This window comes from Schistocerca cancellata, chromosome 4 (genome assembly GCF_023864275.1).
Source record: "Schistocerca cancellata isolate TAMUIC-IGC-003103 chromosome 4, iqSchCanc2.1, whole genome shotgun sequence".
Classification (NCBI taxonomy): Eukaryota; Metazoa; Arthropoda; class Insecta; order Orthoptera; family Acrididae; genus Schistocerca; species Schistocerca cancellata.
This window is the reverse complement of record NC_064629.1, coordinates 437060453-437075588: the sequence shown is the minus strand read 5'-3', so window position 1 is coordinate 437075588 and position 15136 is coordinate 437060453.

The following is a 15136-nucleotide window of genomic DNA, read 5'->3' as shown; positions in this document are numbered from 1 at the left end:
GCTCAAAATACTTTTCACTTGATTCCTATGCATGTTAGGTTACTTGCCTGGGTGGCCTGTGCGAGGCGAGCACACTGCGTTTCCGGTTGTGGACTGCACTTCTGCGAATACTGAGAGGGTCGTACATCAATGTGCTTAAACACCTGGCAGAACGACTGACGTCGGTCGAGTTTCGCCTATTGCATGCAGGGCGAAACGACCCGCGAGACGTCTGAGTGTGGCACGTCCGGAACGAAGACTGCTGGTACAGACTGACTACATTGTCCTCATGATTCTGAGAATACTTGTGGACCGTGCTCTGCTGGGCGCGACTGTCTGGCGCCGGATGGCCGGTAGTCTAGGCATGTTGTTTTCGTATCCGGTCAAACGGCAAGTTCAGTGCCCTCAACTGAATAGCAGAGGCGTGACTGGTCAACTTAAACTGAGGCTAGTTGATGTCATAAAGCCCTGCTCGAAATTGGAGGGAACGGTCGCTATTGGGGAATTTTGGAATCAGCACTGAATGCTGATTCGCGGTTTTCGAGGATTCTAGGGAGTTGACCAATGTTGGCTTCGCTCTTGCATTACGCGGGCGCAGGGCATTCTGGATCTGATCTTCGTCGGAGTCAGACAGTCTTGTGACTTAAGTCGGCGCGTACATCATCAGAACGTTGCCTAACGACGAAGTGTTGTAGATTTCAGGACTGGTACAGTATTTTGCGGCTTCGGCATTGTAGGTCTTATCATTTTTATACCGAATCCCTCAGCAGCACGCGCGCTCGCTTTGCTACAAGACCAACTTGCTTGTTTCTCGATATGACCCCATTTGAGCTCTCACTACTAATAGCAGTATTGAATTATAGTTGGGGGAGTGATATTTGATTCATATGGACCTCCAGTCATTATCGTCAATCTATTGCATCATAGAGAGTAGGAGCCCATTGTTCTTGAGCCAACTCATATTCTCATAATAGTTCTGTATACCCTACCCTGTAGCCTACTGTTTGTATCGACAGTCAAGTACCTTTGTGTTCTGATTTATAATAAATCACATTGTAATATTTAATCCGCATATCATTTCATGGATAGATGCAGTATCCCATTCCTGTCGTTTATTATGATAGAATTTCGCTTTTTCTTTACTGAGTAGATAATGATTTTTATTAAATTATTGTGAGTGTGCACTTCTTATTCTGCCAACTAGCAGGGTCCACCATCAATTCCTTTCGTTACCGTTGCGCACATAATCAGTTAGGTGGTAGGTAAGGAGGGGGTCGAGTGCATGTCCAGTTCTCATGCAAAAATTCTTTCCTGTGACTGCTGAGACGCTGTCAGGACTTGATCGATAACATTTTCTGATAGAAGAAAAACATCATAATTAATTTTCTTTGCTGTAATTAGATTTCGCGGTAGAAATAGTTTGCGGCGCGCATGTATTGTAATAGCCACTGATTTTGTTCATTTACTTAGTAATTTCATACTGTTTTGGTTTTTTTGTGTGTTGGTTGATGTGTGTTGGTACTGTACCACATCACATTCCGTTGAAACATACAGCGTTGCTTCAGCGTTGAAATTATTTTGGAGGAGTTGTCTTATCGACATTTGTACCGGTGGGTTAAATTCTTTTCTTAGTAGTAGGAGTGGATTAGTGCAATTTTTGTGTCAAGTGTTATATGGGGTTTTCGCTGTTATATTTTGTTGTTGTTGTTGATGTTCCGTGAATGAATGTTCACTCGTAGCAGGGCGTGACTAATTTGAAAACTGAATAAATCACGGAATAATGTGGATAGTGAGGTACAAATTGACACACATGCTTGGAATGGCATGTGGTTTTATTAGAACTAAAAAAATACAAAAGTTAAAAAAATGTCCGACTGATAGCGCTTCATCTGATCAGAATAGCAATAATTAGCATAACAAAGTAAGACAAAGCAAAGATGATGTTTTACAGGAAATGCTCAATATCTCCACCATCATTCGTCAACAATAGCTGTAGTCGAGGAATAATGTTGTGAACAGCACTGTAAAGCATGTCCGGAGTTATGGTTAGGCATTGGCGTCGGATGTTGTCTTTCAGCATCCCTAGAGATGTCAGTCGATCATGATACACTTGCGACTTCAGGTAACCCCAAAGCCAATAATCGCACGGACTGAGGTCTGGGGACCTGGGAGGTCAAGCATGACGAAAGTGGCGGCTGACCACACGATCATCACCAAACGACGCGCGCAAGAGATCTTTCACGCGTCTAGCAATATGGGGTGGAGCGCCATCCTGCATAAACATCGCACGTTCCAGCAGGTGTTTATCAGCCAGGTTGGGGATGATGCGATTCTGTAACATACCGGCGTACCTCTCACCCGTCACGGTAGCAGTTTTGCTGTCCAGCGCCATCTGTCGGACATTTTGTGAACTTTGTTTTTTTTGGTTCTAATAAAACCCCATGTCATTCCAAGCATGTGTGTCAATTTTTACCTCTCTATCTACATTATTCCGTGGTTTATTAAGTTTTCAAATTTATGCTGACTTTTTGATCACCCGGTAAATAGACTGCACACGATGGAGCAGATTCAAGGTAGTAACAGGGTTGGAACCGCGCGACCGTTACGGTGGCAGGTTCGAATCCAGCCTCGGGCATGGATGTGTGTGATGTCTTTAGGTTAGTTAGGTTTAAGTAGTTCTAAGTTCTAGGGGGCTGATGACCTGAGAAGTTGAGTTCCATAGTGCTCAGAGGCATTTGAACCAGTAACAGGGTTGTGCCACATGAAGAAATGTTGAGTTTTCCTACGGGACGGGAGGTGTGGAAAACGATAGACGCGAATCGGAGGCAGACCGAGAGCAGGAGGATATGAGCGGTGAAATCAGTGAGAAAGAAAGGGAGGTAGAAGTGAATAGGGATGTGGAGGACCTTGTTCATATAAATAAGACCACAGATGAGAACACACCGAGGATAATTGGACCTCCACAGTATAACAGTGCTCAACTGTCTCGAGTAACATCACCAGTTGGTGAAGACGGGCCTAGTCAGCCGAAGAATTTATTATTAGAGATTTTGGGGGTGGTAAAGGACATAAAGCAGAACCTGTAAAAGATAATGGACGAAGTAGAGAATAAGGTACTTGCGGTTTCGAACGAAGTCAAGTGTGAGACAGCGGTGGTCGGTAAGTTGAGTGATGAAAGGGTCCTATTGCCACCTTTCATTAGTCTGGTAGCCCATTTTCACTAGCATTTCTCTTTCTTTTCCTTGTTTCTCTTTTCTCATGACTCTCCTAGTGGTGTGATTGAATGAATGGGGTTGTGTGTCAGCCGGCCGCGGTGGTCTAGCGGTTCTGGCGCTGCAGTCCGGAACCGCGGGACTGCTACGGTCGCAGGTTCGAATCCTGCTTCGGGCATGGGTGTGTGTGATGTCCTTAGGTTAGTTAGGTTTAAGTAGTTCTAAGTTCTGGGGGACTTATGACCTAAGATGTTGAGTCCCATAGTGCTCAGAGCCATTTGAACCATTTTTTTTTTTTTTTTTTTTTTGGTTGAATGTCACGTTGATAGGCGGTGGCGTAGTCTGCTGCAGAAAGTCTGCGATAGTCATGCAGATTCAGGAGCAGTTGTACAGAATAGCCAACTCTCGTAGTGGTTAAGTAGGCAAAGAGGTTTGCGCTACTTGTGAGAGATCCACCTGCGTTAGGTTGGTGGCGGAAATGGCATCTTTGGATTTTCCGGGGCACGAGGAGCGTGGAAGAGACTGGAGAAGAAAAAGGGAGGTAATTGTCGCTGCCGCATGGTGATGATTTTACCAATCGATTTTCATCGACTATTTAGCCGTTCCTGGCAGATTCCTTTTAACAGACATGCATGTCAAGCTTCGTACCTCCCTTTTTCTTCTCCAGCCTCTTGGCTGTCAATTTTTCTAACACGCTACCAATATCTTGGCCATTGACAGCAAAATTAGAATTTATCTGCGGGCACATCGAGGGCACGCCATCTGAGAAAATTCGCGGTGTTGCGGGTATATGCTGAACGTACCAAGAATTCACCGACGCGTTTCTCGGAACGTATTGGTCGCACGAAATGCAAGACCCAACAAAACAGGAAATCATTTTGTGTCCAGATCTGGAGGCGTCAGGATACAAGAGCCCCACGAACTTCTGGGAGGCTGGGGGTCTTTGTAGGTCCTTTTAGCTTTTTATTCACGCGTGTGTCAATGTCGTTGTGATCACGCGGTAGGAAGACGCAAAATAGGAGGGATGAGTAAGAATTACCATCCTTTGCTGCTTCGGTTCACGTTCAGATTTCGTCGAATAGTATTGAACGGTCTCTAGTGGTACATGAGAGCAAAAATTGCGGTCGTGCTGTACTCCTAATAGATCAGGTCACATTTGATGGGGATGCAGCCCTACAGTGTCCTTATTGAACGGTTAAAAAGTGCGTTGGTGTCAGCAGCGTCAAAGCTTATCGAGAACGTCGTCTTGTTACTCACCGCATTGCGAACTGTCGTTTTCGAGAGCGAAATGTGTGGGAATCAACGCCGTGGGAAAGGGGTGGTTTCATTGAGGTCCATTATACCACCTCTTGAGGTCTTTTCGTGTCAATTCTGGGCAGCGGTGTGTGTGGTTTTTTTTCCTACACCATACATAAGAAAACCACTTGATTCCAACGCTGTGTGTCACGCTTCTAACCTCCATCGCAGATGTGTCAAAAGAAGGGGTGAAATGTGAGGAGGAGGGGCTGTGCCGACCTTCCCATCGTGTGAGACGTCCACGATGGCACTGGGCAGAATTGTGGTGATGTTTGATGCCCATGTTACACTATTAACCCACCTCACTGGTTACATGAACTTCTGAGCTCTGGCCTTTTTTTTCGCATGTGTCGACACCTTGCTGTTTGAAGCATTGTCGATCCCGAGAGTGACGTCGCGGGGTGCCACGCTTTTCCGTCATTACAGAAGAACGTTGTACGCACATTTGAGCAAAATTTCAAACTTAAGCGTCGCAATGGGTGGGAATTACGGGATTTCGAAGAAGCGATTCTTTAATTCTTTTAGGCAGTGTAACTTCTGTCGCCTTGGCTCATAGTCTACATGTGTGTCTACACAACTTGCACAGAAATTTTGTTTCTGTCACTAATCAATGTTGCCGTATGGCACATCCTGCTGAACTTTACCATATACCTGGATGCAAGGTCTGTCGCCTGGTAATAACCTTGCCTGGCAAGACGTTCCTGCTGATAGTTGCTCCCTTATTTAGAAATGGCTCTGAGCACTATGGGACTTGACTTCTGTGGTCATCAGTCCCCTAGAACTTAGAACTACTTAAATCTAACTAACCTAAGGACATCACACACATCCATGCCCGAGGCAGGATTCGAACCTGCGACCGTAGCGGTCACGCGGTTCCAGACAGAAGCGCCTAAAACCGCACGGCTACACCGGCCGGCTCTCTTATTTAAAAAGCAACAATGGTCTATCCCTACTAAAAACTGTTTCTTGCGACATCGACAACTCTTTTACTTTTCCTTTAGTCTCACCATGTCTGAATACAAACATATAGACCGCTTGTGAAAGAAATCCGAAAAAATATTTGTACAACTAATGTAATCTGATCTTCGGAAATTGCACTTACTCCCTGTGTGGAGGCCCGTTAGAAGTTCTAGCAAGAGCGGCAACACTCCGTGTATAAAAACGTAACTTTCCATGATATAATAAATTTAAAATACTGCGAGATGTGATACTGAGATGTGTATGAGAATGGATCGACACACTCAGCATTGCTCATGGCCTTACACATTCAGCCAGACACAGTTGAACTCGACATGGGTCTGTTGACACCATGTCTAAACAACGACTGCTAGTTAGTCTTGCCCCTCACATATTCAGACTTCGGATAACAATTTGAAAATCACTGGGTACGATCAAAAATGATTGTTCTCCAATGAAAGTGTCAATTAATGTTGAAATAATGATGCCTACTTAATTAACAAACAAACATAATTTCCCCTTTCTACCGTAGCAGCATTAATCAACATTCTTTATTCCAGCATACGTCACGTGTCAGTGAACAAACATCTATGGTCTGCACTCATGTGGGAAAGGCTAAAGTGCTGTTCCTAAAAAGCCATCAAGTTCTCCAGTAAAACTTTTTCTGTTGCAATGAAAGTGTCTTCTAAAAAGCTCTGTAAAACTGAATAAGATTAAGCAGTAAAAAGATGTGGTGGAGCTGTCACCTCAATGCTACAGATAAACCAGTTCTCCGTTAAATTTCGATTACACTATGAATCACAAAAATTTAAAGACTTTCATTTCAACTAAATACCTAGGATTACAGAAGAATTTTATTGTCAGAACACTTAGAAGACGCAACACGTCTACTAAAGAGACTGCCTGCATTACGACACCGAAAAAGTCCAAAGAAGGGCATCTAATTTGGTGGTCAAACTCAGAGCTGCACTTGCTAGGTAGCAAGTGCACCTGAGCCTTTGCTACTGGCGAAATAAACGGATCTCAGATGGGGAGCAGCTAGATTGAAAGGTTACTGCGAGTGGTTTTCCCAGTCGAATGGCCGTTGCAGGTCCGCGCATGGCGACAACTCACAGGCCGCAACTTATTTCACGGCCACCACATAAATAAAATAGGTGCTAATATACTCGTAGATACAGAACAGGCATTGGGACCTCATGAAAGAGATAAACGAGATGAGGAAGCATCCATTTCAAAGATGTGATGGTACTTTAGGTATTGACGATGGAAGATGTGAATGTACTTAATTATATTACAAATTAATGTCACAAGGGGGCTGGGACAAGGTTGTAGTACGTTACCCATCTCGTTCAATTTATACGTAGAAGTGGAAGAGATGGAAGAACAGCTGTGGAGGAATCGGAATAATTGTTAATGATGTACAGATGTTTTCGGTAAATTTTGCTGATGATCAATCCATTCTAGCACAAGACGAATTCGATCTTGATTTCATGATACGACCTTTACATCAATAATATGACAATTGGGGACTACAGACGAGTCTAACAAAGAGCGACTATCTGGCAGCGAATAGTGACATTCGATTTGAAGTTCACATCAGCGACGGAGCTGCTATAAAACATATGGAAAAATTTAAATGTCTAGGGGCATAATTATGTTGACTCAAATGTATTGAGTAATACGGAAATAAAATAGACACTACAGCAAAACAGAAAAGTAATAGGGTGTGATTTTTTTTTGATGGTACAAGAACATGTATAACAACGGTAAGAAACGTATGGGAAGGCTAATGGTTGCATCCGTCTTACGCTATGTATCAGAACTATGGATTTTAAATACTTACCTTAAAAGATAAGTAGTAGCAGGAGCGTCAGAATATTAAGAATCGAGGAAAAAGCCAATGATAAATTAAGAGCTAGAATGAGGACGAATGGAACAGTGATAAAATTTAAAGAAAATCATGAAAATGGTATAGGCATTCGTTGAGAATGCCAGATCACCGGTCGCAAAAGAAAATTTTTGAATGCAGGCCAGTTGACAGACGTAAACGCGACAGACCGAGACAATCTTGGAATGACCGCATGAACGAAATAGTGAAGCATCGTGGTGTACCCAAGTAATAGAGAACTTGACGGAAGATAACAGGAACAAGGCAAAATCTTGTTATTAATTGATCTTTGTATTAATTAATCTGTAAAAATAATGTACGATATGCATAATTTTGTGTGTTGTAGAGCGACAAATCGAGACTCTACAAGCGCAGTGGCCATTTGGCTGGGATCAGTTGGCTGTTCGCGATCGGTGAGACGAGACGTGCGCTGATGGGCGGAGTATCAGTCTCGATTTAATTCTCTGAAATTTTTCTGGCAAAAGTCTACGGACTTGTAGAATTTCTGAAGGAGCTCGGGAAACAGAAGTTTCCGACAGTGGCGTTTGTGGACATCAACTCTGTACGGCAACGTCGTCTTTAAGGACTTCTGAAATTCCTGGATAGGTATTTCGACTATGAATAGTTATCCACAACAAATTTTTCGAAATTTAACTTTGAACAGCAATGTGGTGGGCCGGCCTTATTGCATTCCTGGTCGAGCTTGTGAATCAGTCTGTCGAATCAATCTTTTCAATCAATCGACAACACAGAGCTTGTTCAAATGGTTCAGTTGGCTCTGAGCACTATGGGACTTAACATCTGAGGTCATCAGTCCCCTAGAACTTAGAACTACTTAAACCTAACTAACCTAAGGACATCACACACATCCATGCCCGAGGCAGGATTCGAACCTGCGACCGTAGCAGTCGCGCGGTTCCGGACTGAAGTGCCTAGAACCACTCGGCCACCGTGGCCGGCCACAGAGCTTATGTTCAGGATACTTATTCATTTCGTCGACCATAATACTGCTGGAAATTTAATCAAGTTCTATGAAGTTAACAGAAAAATACCAAGGTAATGCGATTGGTATGTCACCTTAGCCGCTACATGGCTTGATACAATAGTCTTATACTCAGAACTCACCTTGGTGCCCTTCCGACACTCAGGGAAGAGCAATATAAGATTCATTATTCGGAATTATGTTACATTATCACTCTTAGTATAATCTGCAAGTGTGAATGCGGGTCGTTTGCTGACGTAGGCGTGGGGTGTCTGTTGTGGCTTCTGTGAATATGGAGATGCAATTTAGCCAACCATTGTATTAAGTAGAGTGCGACTGCACTGGACCAGAGAGACATAAGTTCCCCGCGCGTTAGCAGGGTCCGTTTGGTTGGCAAATAGCCGTTGTGCAGACTCTCTGAGCCCTTCCAGCCACCGTGTGTGGACCCCGGACGAGGGGTGACGGTTAGGCATTCCATGCTGAGACTCTGGTGGGTATAGACGCTCTGCGTGATGGCTCCTTTAGTCATCTTAGTTAGAAGAGATAGCCAGGTTGGATAAGATTACTACTTCTATTTTGAATTACTGTGATGTGCCAGCATTCCATGTAATCGTACAATTAAGTAAAGTGAGTGATCAAGGAGTATTTTTGCTGATTTTTATTAAATAAATGTTTTTGTTATATAAAATTCTTAACTTGGTTTCTCACAGCAACGCCATATTTCCGTTACAGTTCCAATTAAGTTATTCAAACTTTCAACTTAAAGTTAACCAATAAGCAGAAATGTTGTGTAGTGATGTTTGCTCTTGCAAACCGTCGTAGGCGTATTTCATTAAATTTCCACAGGTGCCATTTTCAAATTGAGGATGCCTGCCAAGGCTTTGCGGAAAGCAAGTATCATGCAAACTGTTTAATAAATTTAGCGATGAAGATGCTTTATTCAAATGCGCATACAAAAGTATTTCCTTCTGTGTCTCTAGAAATGCGTTTACAAGCAATTTAATTACCTAGTAGTGTGTAGTACCCTCTATCGTCCATACGCCTAAGGCGAGACACATCATGGAGTGGACTCGGCGCGACGCAGAAAGCATTGTAGAACCACACTGACCCGTGACTGCTCAACCACTGCCTAGAACTTAGGCAGACTGTACGAGTATGGGTTTAATGCGCGCACATATCTCTCGGTGGCCACCCAGTCGTACAAGATAGAAATGAGGTTAGATTACCTGATTGAAAGGTCACCTTAATGTCGATGGAGTATTCCTCAATTGTTGAAATGTGACAGGAGCGACAGGGTGGTGCAATAGTTCAGGAGTGACAGAATGGCGCATCGTCTTGCTGAATTCGCAATTCGACTGTGGATTACTGAAGTTAAATAAACAGATACACAAGGTCGGTGAAAGGGTGCCGTATCTTTCACCGGTAAGAGAAGATGGCAGGGTAATCAGTGACTCACTTTCATTTATGTGAACACCCACGTTCCTGAACGGTGTCCAGATGACAAGCGTGTTGCTTCACCTTGTGTGGTTTACGATGTATTCACACCCAGTCATTGGCAGTTACCGTTGCTCAGCTACCCCACTGGAATCCTCCGTGTCTACCTGGGAAGGCAACAACCTTATCACAAAGGAAGATTTGCTGTCGGTATTGGCAATCGATAGGAAAGAAGATTAGAGATCAGTGGTGAGATGACGAGGGGTTGCACATACTGGGTAAGGATGAGCAGAAAATACGGGAAAGTCGTTTTCAAAGGAACCACGTTGGAATTCGCCTAGGGCGGTTTGGAGAATCAATACGAAATATAACACCGGTCTGTGCATTCTCAGATAGTAGAACAGAATGTAAAACTGAGTTTGTTGGTAGTTCAAGTAATTTATCTTACGTTAAATGACGATACTTTTTTTTCTTTGAAGAATTCTTCATACGGGAACTTTGAAATCGAATTATTTGTTTTCTCGATTTTAACGAAAAATGCGCCCTGAAGTCTGTCAAGTGAAGCAAAATATTTCCTTTCACGTTTTTGTACAGCTGCAGCTCATTGCCCAATATACAGCTGTGCAGAGTATTAATGACGTATTAAAACCGTTAGTCGAAGCCAATGCCGCGGCCTTCCACTTGAGTCTCAATGATGCAACTGTGTTGTTACCGGTCACACCTATGTTGCATTACGGCATGATTAATGGGTGATAAATTGGGGGTTGCTATTAGTGTCTCATTAAAGGTCACGAGTGAGGCTATACATCATATATAGCAGGAGCATTCCTCACTGTGCTGTCTCTTTTGACTGCAGCTACCTGTAGCTGTAGCCTCTCACAAATTGAAATATACGACCGGGAGACGTCTACGTTTAGGCACCAAATTTACGAAAGTATTTAATTAAAAACAAATGAATCATTCGAATGTTCCCATATGCAACATGACACTTAGATCAATACACAAATGAATGAACAGCTGCCCACTAAGGGCAGCCTAGCGCTACCCAAGACGTACAACAGACAGTTACTAATTTTCAGACCACTAAATCTAATCATTTGTTGTGAAAGAAGACATGCGGTACGCATACCCATGCCAGTTTATAAGAAATATTCATTGCAGACTAGAAATTTTAATGTAGAAGTATTTAATACGATTACTAGTGTTTCTGTATACATGCAAGTCATAGTGTAATGTGTGGCTAATGAACACAACGCTGAAACGTCGAACTAATCAAGAAAATGTAGTTCGACCTTAATAATGATATAGCCTGCTTTCTACAAACCTCCAAATAGCCACTTTGTCAAACACCATTTAGCAACTGTGCTTTGCAGTGACAAGTAGCTGTGACTTAACCCAAGAATGCCGCCAACATCAGTCAAGCGCCTACTGACACATTATATAAGGACTGTATGTGGGTTCGTGCACCGCACGTTCGCCAGAATACATCTACGGCAGATCAAGTACTGCTTACAGCTTACAGAACGACGGACGTAGTTTTCCAGCCAGGTATCTTGAACAAACTGCTATGTGTAGTTTAGTATCTGTACAAGACGTAAAAACGTCATGAATCGTCACTGTCGGCACAGATGTAAACTATACCAGCCGGGAGCCGAAACCCGGAAGAGGGGTCTGAACTCGACGTGCAAGTCAATCTGCTGGGGGAGCAGAGAGTCCGAACACGGCATAGAGGTCGAGCACGGAGAAAACCAAAACACGCAACCGTCGCAGACGAAACGGAACACTGCGCGAGACAGAAGCTTGGTCCGCGTGCGTTGAAATGAGCATAAGAACTACATGGCCAGACATAGTGCCGCCGGTTGTTAAGTTCCTCGGTCAGTGGCTCTGACCATGCCACCATGCCACTTGCACGTCGAGTTCAGACCCCTCTTCAGGGTTTCAGCTCCCGGCTGGTATAGTTTACATCTGCTTCGCACCTGCGCTCCGTGACAGGGTTCGGTACTATTCCACTGCGATAATCACGCCAGCTCCACTGCCTGCATCTCGATGTCTGCTGGTGGGACTACTAAATCCCCCCCCGAAAAAGCAATGTAAGCCGAAAGCGGCCCGGTTTGTACCGTGACAACCATCGCAAGACCGGAGAGGGTGCAAGATTTCCCAGAAGCGGATCGAACTCCAACGTCAATGCAGCTGGCTCCGACAGAGGGATAAAATGTTGCGGAGGCTGGGATGGGAGTGAAGACTCCATCACATGTGAGCACGAAGAAGAGGGCACTGGTTGAACTTCCATGGGCTCCGCAGTAGTAGACGCAGGGGATAGCCTCAGTGTTCCTCTATTTCGCAGTCGAGGGTAGGACGGTGGTGGGGGTGAAGGGGGCGACACCAGGTGAGCACGCTGCTGAAACTGGGCAGCAACCATCAGAACAACGCTCTGATTCATCCCGTTGTTAGGCTGGCTTGGAGGCGGCGGCATTTAATGATCAACAGGTTACAGCCACAACTGTTTGGAATATTAGTCCCGGCTGACATCCAGCACCAAAAACTGCCCGACCTTTGTGGGCCACCACTACACCTGGCAGTCACTCCTACTGGCAGCCTAAAGACCGGGCCCAAAAGGCAGCCCCATGAGGAGAACACAGCAAGCCACAATGGACTGGGACATGCGAGTCAGGGTGCAATAAATACAAAAGTCCCTGGGGAATATTTTTTGGAAATTTGTGGTAAGTTCTATGGGACCAAACTGCTGAAGTCATCGGTCCCTAAGCTTACACAGTACGTAATCAAACTAACTTACGCTAAGGACAACACGCACACCTACGTCCGAGGGAGGACGCGAACCTCCAACGGGGGTAGCAGCGGGAACCGTGGCAAAGCGCCTTTGACCGCACTGCTACCCCGCGCGGCAAAGTCCCTCAGACTGGTGTCCATGCAAACGATCCGCTGAACTACACTCCCAAGCTAGAAAACTCGTTAGTGCATCATCTCTGGAAGAGGCACAAACTCTAGCGAAACAAATTACCGACTGTTATCAGATATGAGGGTCTGGGGAGAGCCTTTGATAGAGAAGATTGTCAACAACCAAACAGTCGCCGTTGACATTGTGGAGGACAGTTTGGCAGCGAATGGGAAATTTGACAATGCATCGACCACCAAGACCCACATGTTACCCAAAAACAGGGCCCGCAAAGTCAATGGACTCTGTCCCAAGGGGAAAACTGGCGTTGTGACGTAGCTTGATTTTTCGCACAGTCCGCGCAAGCCCATACAGGATGTCTGATATTGTGATTGATTGCCAGCCAGTAGATATGACGACGTACCAAAGCCTTTATACGAGTCGTACGCCAGTGCGACACATACGATAGCTGGAGTCTGTGAGGATGCAAGCATGGAGGGACGACCATTCGACAGCTTTGAAACTCCGCGGCATACATGAGGATCCACCGGACGACATCGGCTTGACCACATAGGAGAGAAAAACGTCTGCCACGCCAAACCCAGCAGCGTGGGGCGTGGGTTGCATAAGGAAACCAGAAACTTGTGACTGGTCACGAGTAGGAACTTTGCCCCATACAAGAAAATGTGAAACTTATTAATTCCCGAAATGATGGCCAGTGGCTCCTTTTACACCTGTGAATAACTATGTTGTGCCGCGGAAAGCGTCTTTGACGCATAAGCGATGGACTGCTAGGTTTCATCTGGGTTCTGATGCCGCAAACCACACAAATGCCATACCGGAACGCACCACAAGCCAGGTTTAAAGGTTTAACTGAAGTAAAACAGGGCAAACAGGGAGCGGAGCACAGCAGTGTTTTAGGGACTGAAAAGCCCATTGGCAATCCCCAGACAAAAAAACTGACACCCTTTTGGCGAAGCCAGTTAAGAGGATGACAGATGTGAGTGGCCTGGGGAATGAACTTAGCGTAATACGAAATCTTTCCCAGAAAGGACTGGAGATCCCTCAGGATCTTGTGGATTGGCAAGTTGACGACAGCATTGACGTGCTCATATGTTGAGACAAGGCTCTCTTTTCTGAGCACATTATATTAAAAAATTGAAACTCGGGGAAAAAGCTTCATATTTACAATTTGCAATGAAAGCTGTTCTCCAGAAGACGTTGGAAAACCACCTGCAGATTCTGTGAATGCTTCTCTTGCATGGAGCCCGTGATCGAGATGTTATCGAGCTAATTTACGTAACAAGGAATGTCATGAAACAGCTACTCTTCCAACGAAATTCCAGGCGCAGAGGAAATTCTAAAATACAAGCGATTAAACTGATAAAGTCCAAAGGGGGAGTTGAGTGCTAAGAAGCTACGAAAATCGCCTTCCAGCGGCAACTGCAGGTATGTGTCGCACAAGTCGGTGTGTGAAGAGTACTGGCCCCTTGACAACTTTGACAAGTTCTGTAGCTATGGAACTGGATACGAAACCTCGACACAATGTACACTGACCGCCTGTTTAACATCGTTGCAAAGATGCATGGTGCTGTCGAATTTCTGAATTACCACACTGCTTCGACGAAATAGAAGGAACAGCAGCAAGGTCCCGCCAATCAGCACACGCCCGCTCAGCGGAAGTCAAAGCTGCCCTGCTAACTCACGTGGTCCCGGGTGCTGTGTACGGTGTACGTCTAGCTTTGCCACCTTGCAGTTGTCGTAAAGTACGTCCTGTGCCACTGCCGTAAGTTAATGTAATTCGACAATTTTAGCGACTTCGCCTGCAGAGGGGTCGGACAATGCCGATGTCCTAGTTTGAACTTCCAGGTCAGGTGTTAACTGGACTACCACGTTCCTAATGTGCGAGTCCACATAGGTGATAGCTCAATGTGAGTAATAAAAGCGATACTTGAGCGAAAGAACTTGCAGGTCGGCAGTCCACGCTGTGTATAACTGCTGGGGCACTTGGTGGCGCTGCTTAAACTGTAACCATGCCACCACCACGTGCGTTTGATGACCAAGATACTGACTGAAGACCGAAATCTGATCCTCAAGTTTAAGTTTCTCAAGGTCGGTAGAGGATTTCAAATTCTGGAGAATTGCATATAATCTCACACTGTTGGGCAATAACAAGTCTTCTCAACGAGATCGACAATACTACTTACCTTGGCAGTGCCACAGGTACTGGCGCAAGTCATTCTCCCAATTTTCAGTCGACTCGTCGGAGCTGGCAAACGGTGACAGTGTCTGCGGTGGTAGATGTTGGGGCGGGGATTTCTCCGCTGCCGGTCCTAGCGCTGCTGGTAAGTAAACACCTCAGCCAGTAGCTCTGCCTATGTCCTGCTTCGTACGCGCCCCCTGTGACAGCGTTCGACAGTGGTCCGCGGCGATGACTACGCTAGCTCCTCTACCTCCATCTCGATGTCCGCTGGCAGGGTTACTAAATACAGGAA